This window comes from Sus scrofa, chromosome 7 (assembly GCF_054392235.1).
Source record: "Sus scrofa isolate SSC_HxYL_T2T_F1_AM1 chromosome 7, Sscrofa_HxYL_maternal_Yorkshire_Landrace_v2.0, whole genome shotgun sequence".
Lineage (NCBI taxonomy): Eukaryota > Metazoa > Chordata > Mammalia > Artiodactyla > Suidae > Sus > Sus scrofa.
The window spans coordinates 80,815,637-80,830,094 of NC_139389.1; the positions used below are offsets into that span (position 1 = coordinate 80,815,637).

The 14,458-nt window shown below is 35.1% G+C and overlaps 1 protein-coding gene across 11 annotated transcripts in view; it reads right to left on the minus strand.

Annotated features, from left to right (window-relative positions):
* Window positions 1–14,458, minus strand: part of LOC106504458 (uncharacterized) — a 1,793,907-nt gene that overhangs the window by 1,256,940 nt on the left and 522,509 nt on the right. For 10 of the 11 annotated variants that reach the window (XR_014810743.1, XR_014810742.1, XR_014810741.1 and 7 more), the window contains one exon: window positions 7,023–7,077. The exons of the other annotated variant lie outside the window; for it this stretch is intronic. The gene's annotated coding sequence lies outside the window, so the exon portion shown is untranslated. Of the gene's footprint in view, window positions 1–7,022; window positions 7,078–14,458 lie in introns of those variants that run through there. 11 annotated transcript variants of the gene reach the window in all.

A 14,458-nucleotide genomic window follows, 5' to 3' on the forward strand; every position in this document is an offset into this window, starting at 1 on the left:
ACCTATTTCCAAATTAGGTGATGTTTTGAGGTTCCAGAGATGTGAAATTTGGGGAAACGCCGTTTAAGACACTACACTTACACTTGTTCTAGGTGCTATAATGAATTAATAGATGAAACGCTTTGCTCCCCCCCGCTTTTTTGGTACCTTGTAAGAGTGTTTATTGAGCTAGAGGTCTCAACCCATTAATGGGTTACAACCCTCCAATTTTTTTAATAAAATAGGAGAATATTCTAAGAAGGAAGTACATGGCAATAAATGCCTACCTCAAGAAATAACCAAATAAATAGCACTTCAAAAAATTAGAAAAAGAAGAATACACTCCAAAGTTAGTAGAATAAAGAAATTTAAAAAATAGAGCAGGAAGAAGAGTAGAGAACATAAATAAATAAAACAATAAATGAAAGAGGAAATGTTATAACTGATACCACATGCAAAGGATAATAAGAGACTACCATAAATAATTTTACATTTTCCCTTAGTTCTAGTAAACATAAAAGAGTCTGTTACTTAGACACTATATCAAGACTATCTAACCAGGAATGATAACAGGTACTATATCTCAAGAGGAAATTAGAATAACCAGAAAGGATAGGTAAATTACTAGTTACTGAGCTAAGAGACTATACTCAATAGGTTGTCAGATGAACTGAACAAGAATGCAATGGAGCAGTCAAAACAGGTTTTGAAGGACACTTCAGTTAAAGACAAATATGAACTACCCAAAGCAATCTACAGATTCAATGCAATCCCTATCAAATTACCCATGACATTTTTCACAGAACTAGAACAAACAATCCAAACATTTATATGGAACCACAAAAGACCCAGAATCGCCAAAGCAATCCTGAGAAACAAAAACCAAGCAGGAGGCATAACTCTCCCAGACTTCAAGAAATACTACAAAGCCACAGTCATCAAAACAGTGTGGTACTGGTATCAAAACAGACAGACAGACCAATGGAACAGAATAGAGAATCCGGAAATAAACCCTGACACCTATGGTCAATTAATCTTTGACAAGGGAGGCAGGAACATCAAATGGGAAAAGGAAAGTCTATTCAGCAAGCATTGCTGGGAAACCTGGACAGCAGCATGCAAAGCAATGAAACTAGAACACACCCTCACACCATGCACAAAAATACACTCAAAATGGCTGAAAGACTTAAATATACGACAGGACACCATCAAACTCCTAGAAGAAAACATAGGCAAAACACTCTCTGACATCAACATCATGAATATTTTCTCAGGTCAGTCTCCCAAAGCAATAGAAATTAGAGCAAAAATAAACCCATGGGACCTCATCAAACTGAAAAGCTTTGGCACAGCAAAGGAAACCCAAAAGAAACCAAAAAGACAACTTACAGAATGGGAGAAAATAGTTTCAAATGATGCAACTGACAAGGGCTTAATCTCTAGAATATATAAACAACTTATACAACCCAACAGCAAAAAAGCCAATCAACCAATGGAAAAATGGGCAAAAGACCTGAATAGACATTTCTCCAAAGAAGATATACAGATGGCCAACAAACACATGAAAAAATGCTCAACATCCCTGATTATAAGAGAAATGCAAATCAAAACTACCATGAGATTCCACCTCACACCAGTCAGAATGGCCATCATTCATAAGTCCACAAGTAACAAGTGCTGGAGGGGCTGTGGAGAAAAGGGAACCCTCCTGCACTGTTGGTGGGAATGTAAACTGGTACAGCCACTATGGAGAACAGTTTGGAGATACCTTAGAAATCTATACATAGAACTTCCATATGACCCCGCAATCCCACTCTTGGGCATCTATCCGGACAAAACTCTACTGAAAAGAGACACATGCACCCGCATGTTCATGGCAGCACTATTCACAATAGCCAGGACATGGGAACAATCCAAATGTCCATCCACAGATGATTGGATTCGGAAGATGTGGTATATAGACACAATGGAATACTACTCAGCCATAAAAAGGAATGACATAATGCCATTTGCAGGAACATGGATGGAACTAGAGACTCTCATCCTGAGTGAAATGAGCCAGAAAGACAAATACCATATGATATCACTTAGAACTGGAATCTAATATCCAGCACAAATGAACATCTCCTCAGAAAAGAAAATCATGGACTCGGAGAAGAGACTTGTGGTTGCCTGATGGGAGGGGGAGGGAGTGGGAGGGATCGGGAGCTTGGACTTATCAGACACAACTTAGAATAGATATACAAGGAGATCCTGCTGAATAGCATTGAGAACTGTGTCTAGATAATCATGTTGCAACAGAAGAAAGGGTGGGGGAAAAATGTAATTGTAATGTATACATGTAAGGATAACCTGACCCCCTTGCTGTACAGTGGGAAAATAAAAAAAATATATATTAAAAAAAATAAAGGCAAATATGAGATAAAATGAACATAGCCATGTGCAATTGTCACGGAGTTTGCAAGATGCTCTTATACAGATCAGCATGCAAAACAAATCCTTTGAGTTTTCAAAGGAAAATATGGAATCTTTTCAATTCAGGGATCATTTAATGCAGTATTTCTTAAAATTATGTTAACTTTTTTAAAATAGAGAAAAATCATTCTATCCGCAAATTTCTAAATTAGAATATTCAGAGGATAAGAACCAGCCATATATGCTTTTGAATAGTTTAACAGATTGCCAAAAAACTAAAAGTTTACAAGTAAAAGATTATTAAGAAAAATATTGGTCGTGCCAATTCTATCTTTATTAGAATATTCGCTTTGGGATTTTGTGTCAACATCACAAATTGAAAAGTGTTATCAGAAAGTATACATGTGTTGTGTATGTATATATGTACACATACTTAGGAATGTCAATTCAAGGAACACTGGTTATTGTGACTAGGGATATAAAAATATAACCCATCACCCCTGCTTAAGGAGTTCTTAATGTATACTTCATCAAAAGCAAAGGTATAATGCTCACCTTTGATTTTTCCCATTTTGAGGTCATATTCTTAACTCTCCTTCACAGAGTTTTCTATAGGAAAAATATTTTCTCCATATTTAAATGTCTATTTCCCTCATTCTTTGAAATTTTCTGCAATTAGTAACCAAAATTTTTATTTGATTTTACTGTGATTTGTTTTATGTTTCTGGAGTGTTATCAGCATGATTTCTGCATCTTATTAGTATTTTATGGAAGATCACTGAGTATCCTCAGAGATAAAGTATAATTTCATGTAATCTTCAAATTTTTGGATTTTGGTGAAAATGTCTTCAATTGGCTTCCCAGTTTTCAAATTTGATTATATTAATGCATATAAAATATTTAAGACACTAATGTTGTTACTTTTGAAAATTGCATTTAGATTACATAAATAAATATTTCAAAAAATAGTGTTATGTAAAGGCATTTTGTGAAAATGCCATCCCTGTTTTCACTTATGATGCTCTCTTTCTCATCACAATCTTAAATCTTTAAGGAAATATTTAACTAAACTTGTAGGAAAGACTTTTGTCATGGAGAAATAATAAAATAGATGCCAAATCTTTAAAAGCCAATGCTTGTTGATGCTTGCTCTCTGGCTGGCAAAAGAACCTTTTGCACAAATGCTAAGAGGTTTCTTGGCTCCACTATGTACTATAATTCACCCTGTTATGGAGGAAAACAGCTGTTTTGTGATCATGGTCTGGACATTTTCCATATTGGCATACTGAGTTAAAATCCCAACTTGCCTCTCAGCACTGCAGTTCAGTCTCTAGGCTATTGTGTAATGAATAAAGAAGAGAATCCTTGAACTTTCTCTTTTAATTCATTGCCTTTGATTGTCATCTCTAACTAATATGTTTTTTTACTTATCAATATCCAAACTTGTAGCAATATATAGAAATAAAATATCCCTTGAAATTTCATGTTTCAAAATTAAGATATTCAAAGATAACCATAAACGTTAATAAATGAATCTCCTTGACTGCACTATATAACTTCACTGGCACGATATGACACCTTAATTCCAAATCACATACATAGTGTAGGGGCTGGTGTGACGACTTGGTTTGCAGGCAATTTGAAGTCAATTAACATCCCTCAATATTAGTTATCATGTATTTGTAAGGTACCCAAACACCAATTGCTGCAAAAGAAATATCACTGAGAATTCCCTTACTTCCACAAATGGAAAACCTCATAAAATAAGACTGGATTTTAAAATTTTAATCTTAAATGGTTTTAACATCAAGTACACAAGACACTTGAGAATTCTGTCTAATTATTCTCCAGAATAACATAAGCACATATCCTGAAACAATTAACATGGAGTAGTCCATTTGAAATTCAGATAATACTCTCATATTCTCTTAATAATGGTAGGTACGTTAAAAAGGAAAAGAACATAATGAGACACATTGGGAAGAATAAAGAAATCACTTCCTTTTGTAAAGATGCATCACTTTCCAGATTCCTCTGGCTACAGTTACTACACTATTGTGAATTTCACTAATGCAACCATTACACCATGGAACAATCCCCTAATAACTCACTAAGGATCATTAAACTTCATTTAAGGCAGTTAGCAGTTTATCAAAGGGACAAAAATGTTAATTCCATCTGCAAATGGACTCATAGGGCATGAAGATTCTCAAATCTGTCATTCAGATGAGGAAGATATGTATATGCACATGAATCTTGATCATTGAGCATAAGTAATGACCATTCCATTTAAAGGGCACAATTTACATTCTGCTGTAGTTTCTTTAGTACTTGAAGTCTAGGTTTGCTTGTAGGAAGATAATATTACCAAACCTTTATCAATAAATCATATGCACTCAAGAATAACTAAAAATTTTAAGAGTGTTAAATACTTCCCTGTACTTTCAGATATGGTTAAAGAAATATGCCAGTATTTCTTGCAGATTATAAATCATAATTTTTCCACAGGAAAATTGAAATACAGATCATAATATTGAATATTAGTAGTGGAAGAGTGGTAAAGAACCTTCAGCATTTGATAAGGAGATGACAGCCATACAGAAAATACTGGAGCATGCTATAATTAATCCAGAACCAGAGTGGGTTCCATAGGAAATACATAGCTATAAGGACACAAGTTATTTCCTTGTGTTAGTACTCAACAGCCAATTCTAGGCACAGATTCTAAATCCCATTTCCAGGACTTGGAAAAGAAGATTATCAGTGAAAAGATATGCATATGCCTGGAATAAGAGTGCCACTGATTCTTGAAGAAGGCACAGGATGAGACATAGTTCACTAGTTAGTAATGTCTATTTATTTGTTGTCTTTTTAGGGCCACACCTGCAGTATACAGAGGTTCCCAGACTAGGGGCTGAATCCAAGCTGTAGCTGCCAGCCTATGCCTCAGCAACATGGGATCCGAGCCACATCTGCAGAAGGAGGCCAGGGTTCGAACCTGCATCCTCATGGATACTAGCAAGATTCATTTCCACTGAGCCGTGACCAGAACTCCATAGTTAGTAATTTTTTAAATAACTTTTGGAAAAATTACTTTGTTGACATTTATTTTGTGATGGAAGACTTTTCCTTTCTTTTAAAGTTATTCCATGTAAAGGTAATAAATATTAAAAGGAAAATTATTTCAAGAGACTACTTAAAAAATACTTCACAGTCATTAATAAAGCACTTTACAACAAACAAATATTTTGTTTTACGGCAATAGCAGCAGGAATAGTTCCATTAATTATATTATATAAGATAGATTTTTTTCACTTTTGTTTTATATGCTTTGTTCTCTAAAATTCTCTATCTTCTCTAGAAAAATCTTTTTACCCTATACTTGAAAATACATCATTTTAAAAGAAGATCTGAAAATGTGTTCATGCCTAATATAAATTATCTACTGCTAAGGCAAGACAGATACACAAACAAACAAACCCTACTTGTAGCTCTTCAGCTCCCAACATGAGCCAATGTTTGAGAAAAGAAATGTGTTTGCTTTATATAATACTATTCACAACCAAATTATCCCAAAGTGCTTTACAAAGTAATTAGTTGGAGACTAGTATGAGAGTATGTAGGCAAACATAGGAGCCATTAAGACACTCTGCAATAGCTCACACACTGCTTTGGACATTAGAACCTGTTTTATTGAGAGAGGAGATGTTAGTTCAATTACAGAGCAATTTAATAGAATAATTGGAATTCCTCTGGGTCTGGTAAGTTTAACAGATCATCAAAAATGATAAGCTAACTCCATACTTTAATTTCTAAAAATATCTAAGTGTGAATTAAAAACATATATTTTCCCTAAGGTAATTTGTTTATAAGAAATTATTACTGTGAGGTTGAATCATAGCAGTAAAACCCTTATGTGAGTCTTCCCAAAAGACACTATAAATGTGGTAAACAGGTATTATTTCACAAATTATTTTCTTGACGTGCCCCATTTGATAAACATTTTACTTGTTTTCCCCTGAGCTTTGTTTATGCAAGGAATCAGCCAGAAATCCTTTTCTCTCTTCTCCACATACTTAATCCCCAACCTTCTTTTAAGACACAGTTTAGATCTAAACTCTTTCATGAAAAATTCCCAAATTGAAAAACCAACTTTCCAGATTTTATATCATATATTTCCTGTATTTTACACTTGGCCATGGTTCAGGTTATTTTTTATTATGATTTACATTTTGAGAATGAGGATAGTAAGAATGTCTATCATTCCGCTTATCCCCACTACTTTGAGTAGATCAGATATATTGTCAGGCATATGATTTCCAAAGTCCATGCTGATAGCAGCATGAAAGGTACATTGGCAGGAGCTTCTCTGAGAAGGCACTGCAGCTTGACAGAGTAGTTAATAAACAGCCAAACTTCTGGCTTCTACTCTTTCACCAGCCTCTGGTTTCTTCCTCATCCACCCCTGTTCAAGATTCCTTTGATCAAGCGGCCCTCTTTAGATAACATTTCACCCATAAACGACCAACTACAGGCAGATATGGTGACATAACTACTGTCCTGATCTTTTCACCATTTTGAGTGTCAAAAGCAGCTGACAGCTCAGTAGCTGTCAGATCATTTCTTACCTTCCTCTGGTCCTCATGTTATAGAATGGGCTGCCCCCAGCTGGCACCTCTTTCTCTACAAGACCAAGGAAAATATTCAGTAGGTAAACTAATAATAGAAATAATGAATTAGAGAATTAAAAAAGGAGTCGGATTTTTACCTAAAATAATACATCATTAAATGTTAAAACTCTTTGTTCTAAAACTTGTCTCTGTTTCTCAAATTGTTGCTGAATGTGTACAGAGGCCCGACTTTGAGAGTTTACTCAATAAAAGTCACAAAATCAGTGGTTTCAGTTAAGCAGAATTATGCTTTGTCAATTTGGACTTTTTCTCTCTCTCTCTCTCTCTTTTTTTTTTTTTTTTTGTCTTGAGCAGGTGATCACTTTGGAGATCTCTTTGGCCATGAGACATTCTTAGTAACAGGTGCAAACTATTATCAGTGAAACTAGATGTGTCACTGAATATCCTGTAGGGTAGAGGCTAGTTTCATTTTTTCAGTTACAGACTACACTTCTTTAGCCTATCTGACTCACTAAGAAACCCTGACCCAGGCCAGAATACAATCTATCACATTTCAAGGATGAAGCCAATTGCCTAGGATGAACTGTTACATCCCAGCCACCCAGGGAATATGGAAGCTACCTGATACTATGATTATCTCTTGTTTACCAATGGCAGAAAATCAGCCCAAACAAGTTTATTCAAAAACATCTTTACTAGTTCACATACAACAATCCTGGCTCAGACTTGCCAAGATCTTGGAGCTCACATAAAGTCAGCTTGTCTCTTTCAAACACTTGGCTCTGCATTCTTTACGTTGGTTCCACTCTTTGATAGGAATTCTCTTCACATTGCCAAAAAGAATGAAATGGCTTCACCTTTATATCTATAGTCCCAGCAGATAACTCATTACACTCACTAGCTCTGACCGTGTCAGTTGTCCCTCCCCGAAACAGTTGCTCTGGCCAAAAAAATTCAATGCCTAATTTCAGAAAGGGGAAAGGAGTCAATAGCCATCAAAACAGTAAGGGCTGAAAGGGGCAGAAGAGTGGTTCACTGAAACTGGTGTACCATTTGGGAGCTAAATGGGAAATATGTATAATAAATGGCCAAAACTGTAAATGACTACTACATTTAAAAAGGAAAACTTCTTTCTTGTTTTACTAGGGGTTTACTATAGTACCAGTGGCATTCTTTGTGACATAATTTTCATCTTCCACCCTTTAAGTGGACTTTGGATCAAAATGTGCATATATATTTAGAAAATATTATCCTTACAGATATATCTATATATCACATATTTTAAAAATAAGCATTATATGCTTAGGACATATTACAAACTATTAATGATATTTTGTCAGTTAATCTAAGTTCTTCAAGCCTCTCTATGTGATCAACACCTTCTAGTGTGGGCAGAATAGTGTCTTTCAGTTGGGCTAAATTTTCATGATATTTGAGAACTCTGATATCAAAATACTTCTCTCAACTTTACAATTCATTTACTTATTGAAATTATTTACTGAACATCTACTTTGTGTCTGACAATATGTTAGCTGCTAGAGATATAATGAACCACAGAGGCAGAAACTCTACCCTCATGAAGTTTAAGAAGAGTAGTGATATAACCAGATTTGCATTTTGAAAAGATTACTCTCTTTGGAGCATATGTAGGGAGACTAATTAGGAGACTATTATAATGGTGCTGGTGAGAGATGAATCCAAGTTTAACTTGAACAGAAATACATGAGATGGAGTAAAGTCATAAGAATAGAAAAAAACTGAATATGAATTATAGAAAACTTGCCAATGGCTAAGAACTAAAGTTGAGGTATATTGGGACATTAATGCTACTTTCTATATATTTGATACACAAAACTGAATGATTCCTATTCTCTCTAATAAGGAACACTGAAAAAGGACCAGGTCTGATAGATGCTGAATATTATTTTCCTCTTCTATGACACTAAGTCTGTGTCTTGCATTTTACTTGGTTCTAGGCCTGTATCATTCCCAATGACTATACTATTGCTCTCTTCAGTGAGGGATAGTTTCATCTTTACCCTAAAGCCATTATCATACCTGGCTCATAGAAGTACTTACTGTATTTAATTCACTTTTATAGATTGACTTGCAGAATAAATGAATAAACAAATAAAGAGCCATATAATTCAGTGTTTACATACATACTATCACATTATATTCCTCTCTATTCACCACTACCTTCTCTAGGAATCCTCTAAGGACAAAATTCTGAAACTTTTAAATAATAACTATCTTTTAAATATAATCATATTTATAATTGTTTGAAATAATTTAAACCCCTTTTAGAGTTTTAATTTTTTTTCTGGTTTTATTGATATATAATTGACAGGTATCACTGTATAAATTTAAGATGCATAGCATAATGATTTGACTTATGTATATTGTGGAATGATTACCACAATAAGTTTAGTTAGCATTCATCATCTCATATAGTGGAAGTTTTTAATCAAACAAAACAGGGCAAGGAAGTTACATTGGTAGATATAATAAATACAGAGGCAAGCACATGCTACATTAAGTGGGAAATACTAAACAATAAAACCAAAAAACAAACAAACGGACAGTGGAAAGATGAATAGGAACCTATACACATTCTCCATGTTATATGGTATTTAGATTTTATCTGGAAGATAGTCATTTGGAACCTTTGTTCTCTTTGCCTCTGAACCCCCTAAAGTACTTATCTTCTAAACATTCATTTGACTATATAAGTGCCTTCTAATTGATCATCTATTATAGCATCAGAGTGTAAATTCTCTCTCCTTTTGCTACTCAACTTTTCAAACATTTGCCATATTTAAGTCATATCTAAGCCTTTGAGTTCTGGGACTACTTGATCTTCTTTGTGGTCTGATTCTATGCCTTAAACTGTCTTGATTATAGAAAGCATTTTTCAGTTGCTAGGTTTCCCATCAGTTGTTGTATTAAGTTATTAGGTGGTTCCTATCCTTTCAGTGGTAAATGGTTAGCCTTTAGAATGTGAATAAAGATCATATTCTCTCTGATAATGTTCTTCTCACCATTTCTACTTTACTCTAATGTTCTTCCTGAGTTGGAGTTATTTCCAATCAGAAATTATTTTAACTCAATCATAAATCTCCCACATATCTTCAGAGGAATGGTTCCTAAAGCACACCCTCAGGGTTATTTTTTAATCTTCTGATCTTGTAATCACTAGAGCTCAAATAGTTCCCAAGTTACTCTACAACCTTTAGACAAGCATTGATTTATTTTCTGACTTTCATTCTGCCAGACCTCTCGTTTTAAAGATTGCTTCAAAAATGAGGTCTATGTTATCTTAACACTGGCTCTTTCCTTGATACATGTCCTGCTGTTAACTGAATACATGACAGAAACATTGGAGATATACACAGGGTACTCTCTATGCTAATCATTAAATGGACCCTGATAAGTTTTTCCTCTCAAAATTACTTTGGGTAGAATAGCACTCTAGTCCTAGGCTAAAGGAATTGCAAATATTTTCTAATGACATCTCCAAAGGGCTCAGTGTTTTTCAGTCCTAGCTCTGCATTACATCACAAAAAGAGCTATAAAAATTTGCATAGTGCACCTAGCTCCAGAGATTCTAAATTGAATTTGTCCTGGAGTAGTGCCTAAACAGTAATGAAACCACGAATCAGCTAGGCTTGAGAAGCATGCCACATTAATCAATCAAATAAATAGATTTATTTATTTATCTATTTATTTTGTCTTTGTAGGGCCGCATCTGCAGCATATGGAGGTTCCCAGGCTAGCAGTGGAATCGGAGCTACGGCTGCAGGCCTATGCCACAGCCACAGCAATGCCAGATCCATAACCCACTGAGTGAGGTCAGGGATCGAACCCATATTCTCATGGATCCTAGTTGGATTTGTTTCCGCTGTGCCACAATAGGAACTCCTATTGTTTTGTTTTTAACAAAACAGAAATCTAAAGACCTACGTCCAAGTCTTTTATAACCTTGTGAATTTGGGTGAGTCTTTTCAACTTTCAAAGTCTAAGATTGTAAAGTCTAACCTGTAAAATAAAGTTTTGAGATGAGTTAATCCTTTATTAGGCCAACAAATTTAATCTAAATTCCATTTGGATACAATCACTATGAACAAGTCACTGATTCTTGACCATGGATTTTTTTTTTTTTTTTAAGAAGTGGCTCTCCTAATCAATAATTCATTCTCATTTACAATTAATTTCTTACTAAAATAAAATTTTAATTCAACAAAAAATTTATTAACAGTTATTCAAAATACTCTAACTGTTCCACCTATAGGTAATTGCTTAATTAAGTAATTAAGTTGTTTCTTTTATTACTCCAAAGGATTTTTATAGATGGAGGTCAGAGTTGGTTTCTTCTATTTTAATCACCCTATAGTCTCACCATATTTAGGCAGAATGAAATGAACTATACCAAGCTTTAATTTAGTTGCAGAAATGAATAATAAGGCAAAATTATGGCCCAGGAGATAGGAGGCATGAGGGCTGATAATATTTAGCTCAAGATGAAAAACTACATCAGCATGTCTATTTCTAGTCCAGGAAAAGCTGCAAGTAGGATTACCTAAATCTCAAAAGTCAGATCTTTGGTGCCTTAATGGTCCATCCCAAAAGATGATATCCTGCCCAAGACCCGATTACCCAGATCTGGTGGGACTTACTTATGCATACACATTATCCAATCCTGTCTCTTGAATGTATTCATAACAGGAATAGAATCATTCACACTTCCATTATCCCACTTTTCAAGAATTTTATTGTCATTTTATCTTCTAGCTCCCCTCTCTTAATTGTGATAGTATACCCAGCAACCACTCAACTTTCTCTTATGTTTTAAAGGTTACCCCAAATAATCAATGTTTCATCTTTCTCTTTCATTTGTCTTTCTTTGCTAAACAGATAATGTGGACCTCTAGGTTCTTGCATAAACATTCCAAATGTCCTAATTTATAAATTCTGAACTGAGTTGTATATATGGACAGATATTTGAACACTACTGCTTTGGATTGGTTGACTATTATGAGCCCCAGTAATACTCCCCTACCCTTTCTTACTTTATTATTTGACACCTTGGATTTAGTTTTTGGCCTGAGTGTAATTTGGAGTAAAAGAAAATTAGCAATTTGGGACAATTCTATATTGTATTCACTCTGCAGAGCACACTGAATATATTTTTAGGCACTGCATGTTTATAACCTAATTTTCGCTCATTACTTTACAGAGGTGACCTTGTTCTAATACCTTCAGCACCTGATGTTATAAAAGTGAAATTCTTTTCAAGCCTGCTCTGGTAATGTGTTCCTGCTCAGAAACAAATGCAAGATAACGTTAACAATCCTGCCACAAAATATCTGCTAATTTGCTTGCAGTGAAGATAGAAAGCTTTTCATTACATATCACAAACTTCATTTATGTAGATGAGTCACCAGGCTTGCTGAAAAGGCAATGAGCATCTAATCTCTAATGCTGCCTTCAGTTCTAACATCAATCCTCCTAGTTCAACTCATCTTTTATCAGCTATTCAGTCTTTCTTTCCTTTTTTTAGTTTCTATCTTGTTACAGAATTGTGTTGTTCATCTGTCAAAACAACTTTGATTTATGCTTTTTTAATATTACAGCTTCAGAGAAGAAAACACATACAGAGGAATATGCTATTTTCTTATTAAGGTCAGAATAAAATCTATGCAACAGAAAATGAACAACTTGTTTTCAAACAAATGAAGACATTATTAGGTTCATAAAAGTTGCTTTCCTGATCTTAAATTCTGCTTGCTATGTGTTTCTTCATGTTAAATTTCTCTTGAAAATGATCTGCAGAAACCTGTAGAGATTTACATGCCTGTTCTTCAGATACAAGAGAAAAACAAAAAGAGGCTTTCAATGTCTCGGTTTGTTCTAAATTTATTAAGACAATGGCATTTCGACTATCATTATTTTATTAAAATCATATCCTTATGACATACTAGCATTGGTGGAGTCTTCTGTTAGTCTTTGAGAATTTTTCTGAAGATTAACCCTGGAGAGCTACTTTGTGCCAATCTTGGATCATTTCCTTAGGAGGGAAAAAAATTGTGCTTTATATATCATACTTAACTGTCAACTTTCATTAAACATATTTAATGGATATTCTTATTAGATACAAAATCCCCCAAGAGTTTCAGGGCCTCAAAAAACCTGACTAAGAATGAACTCTTTTGCAGTGGCAGAATTTTATAGCAAGTTAAATTGAGTTTAATAATCTTGAAGGTGAAAAGTCAATAAAATCAGGCAAAGAACATTTGTGTGGAAGATGGGAGATATTCTATCACTTTGACTTAGTGACATACTATGCAAAAGTAAGAGGGATTCTTTTCTTTTCTTCTTTCTTTCTTTACTTTCAAACACCAAAGACATTTTATCATTCCCAACAGACTAACAAAGAGGCATGTCCTTACTGTAAGCAGTAGAGCTTGAGGTGATTATGCCCAATTTGTTGTACCCTAGGCCCTAATAGGTCTTCATAGCATCCTGATGAAAAGCACAAGGTTAAATGGAGCTCCAGAGAGAATTCTTCCTAGAAGGAAGGCTAGTATTATTTGTCTGCAGAAAAAAAAAAAAAAACACATACCTCTCCACAGTGTGACTATTCAGTGTGATTAAAAATGAGATGAGGAGTTCCTGTCGTGGCATGGTGTAAATGAATCCAACTAGGAACCATGAGGTTGCAGGTTCAATCCCTTGCTTGCTAAGTGGGTTAAGGATCATGCATTGCCGTGAGCTGTGGTGTAGGTCACAGATGCGGCTTGGATCTGGCATTGCTGTGGCTGTGCTTAGGCCAGCAGCTGTAGCTCTGATTCAACCCCTAGCCTGGGAACCTCCATATGCCATGGGTGCAGTCCTAAAAAGGAAAAAAAAATGAGGTGAAAACAGGGGTTCAGATCAAGATGAAGGAATAATAGAATAATAATAGAATATAGAACTAACCTCCCACCATGAATGCATCAAAAATACATCTACTTGTGGAACAATGCTAATTGAAAACTAACTAGAAACTGGCAGAAGCATTCTTATACAACCAAGCCTATAAGAAAGATCCACACGTAATTGGGGAGGAAGGGAAGAAAAGTGATCACATCAGGACATGTGCCCTTGGGGGGAGTCAGAGGAAAGGGAAGATTACATGGGAAGACATCTGCCATAGGGAGTAAGAAGTCCAAACCACAGATTGGGACCCCAGGCCTCAGGTCCTACATGAGAGAGACAAGATCCCTTGTCTGGTTGGAGAGCCACTAAGACAAAGAGAACAGCTGTGAGTAGCCTAGAAGCCACCTGTGAGGAAGTCTTGCCTACTGGCTTGCCTGAAGGCATGAAGGAAAGAAATCTGTTCAACTGGTTGATTTCCTGATTTCCTACAACCACCTCAGTGCACATCTCAGACT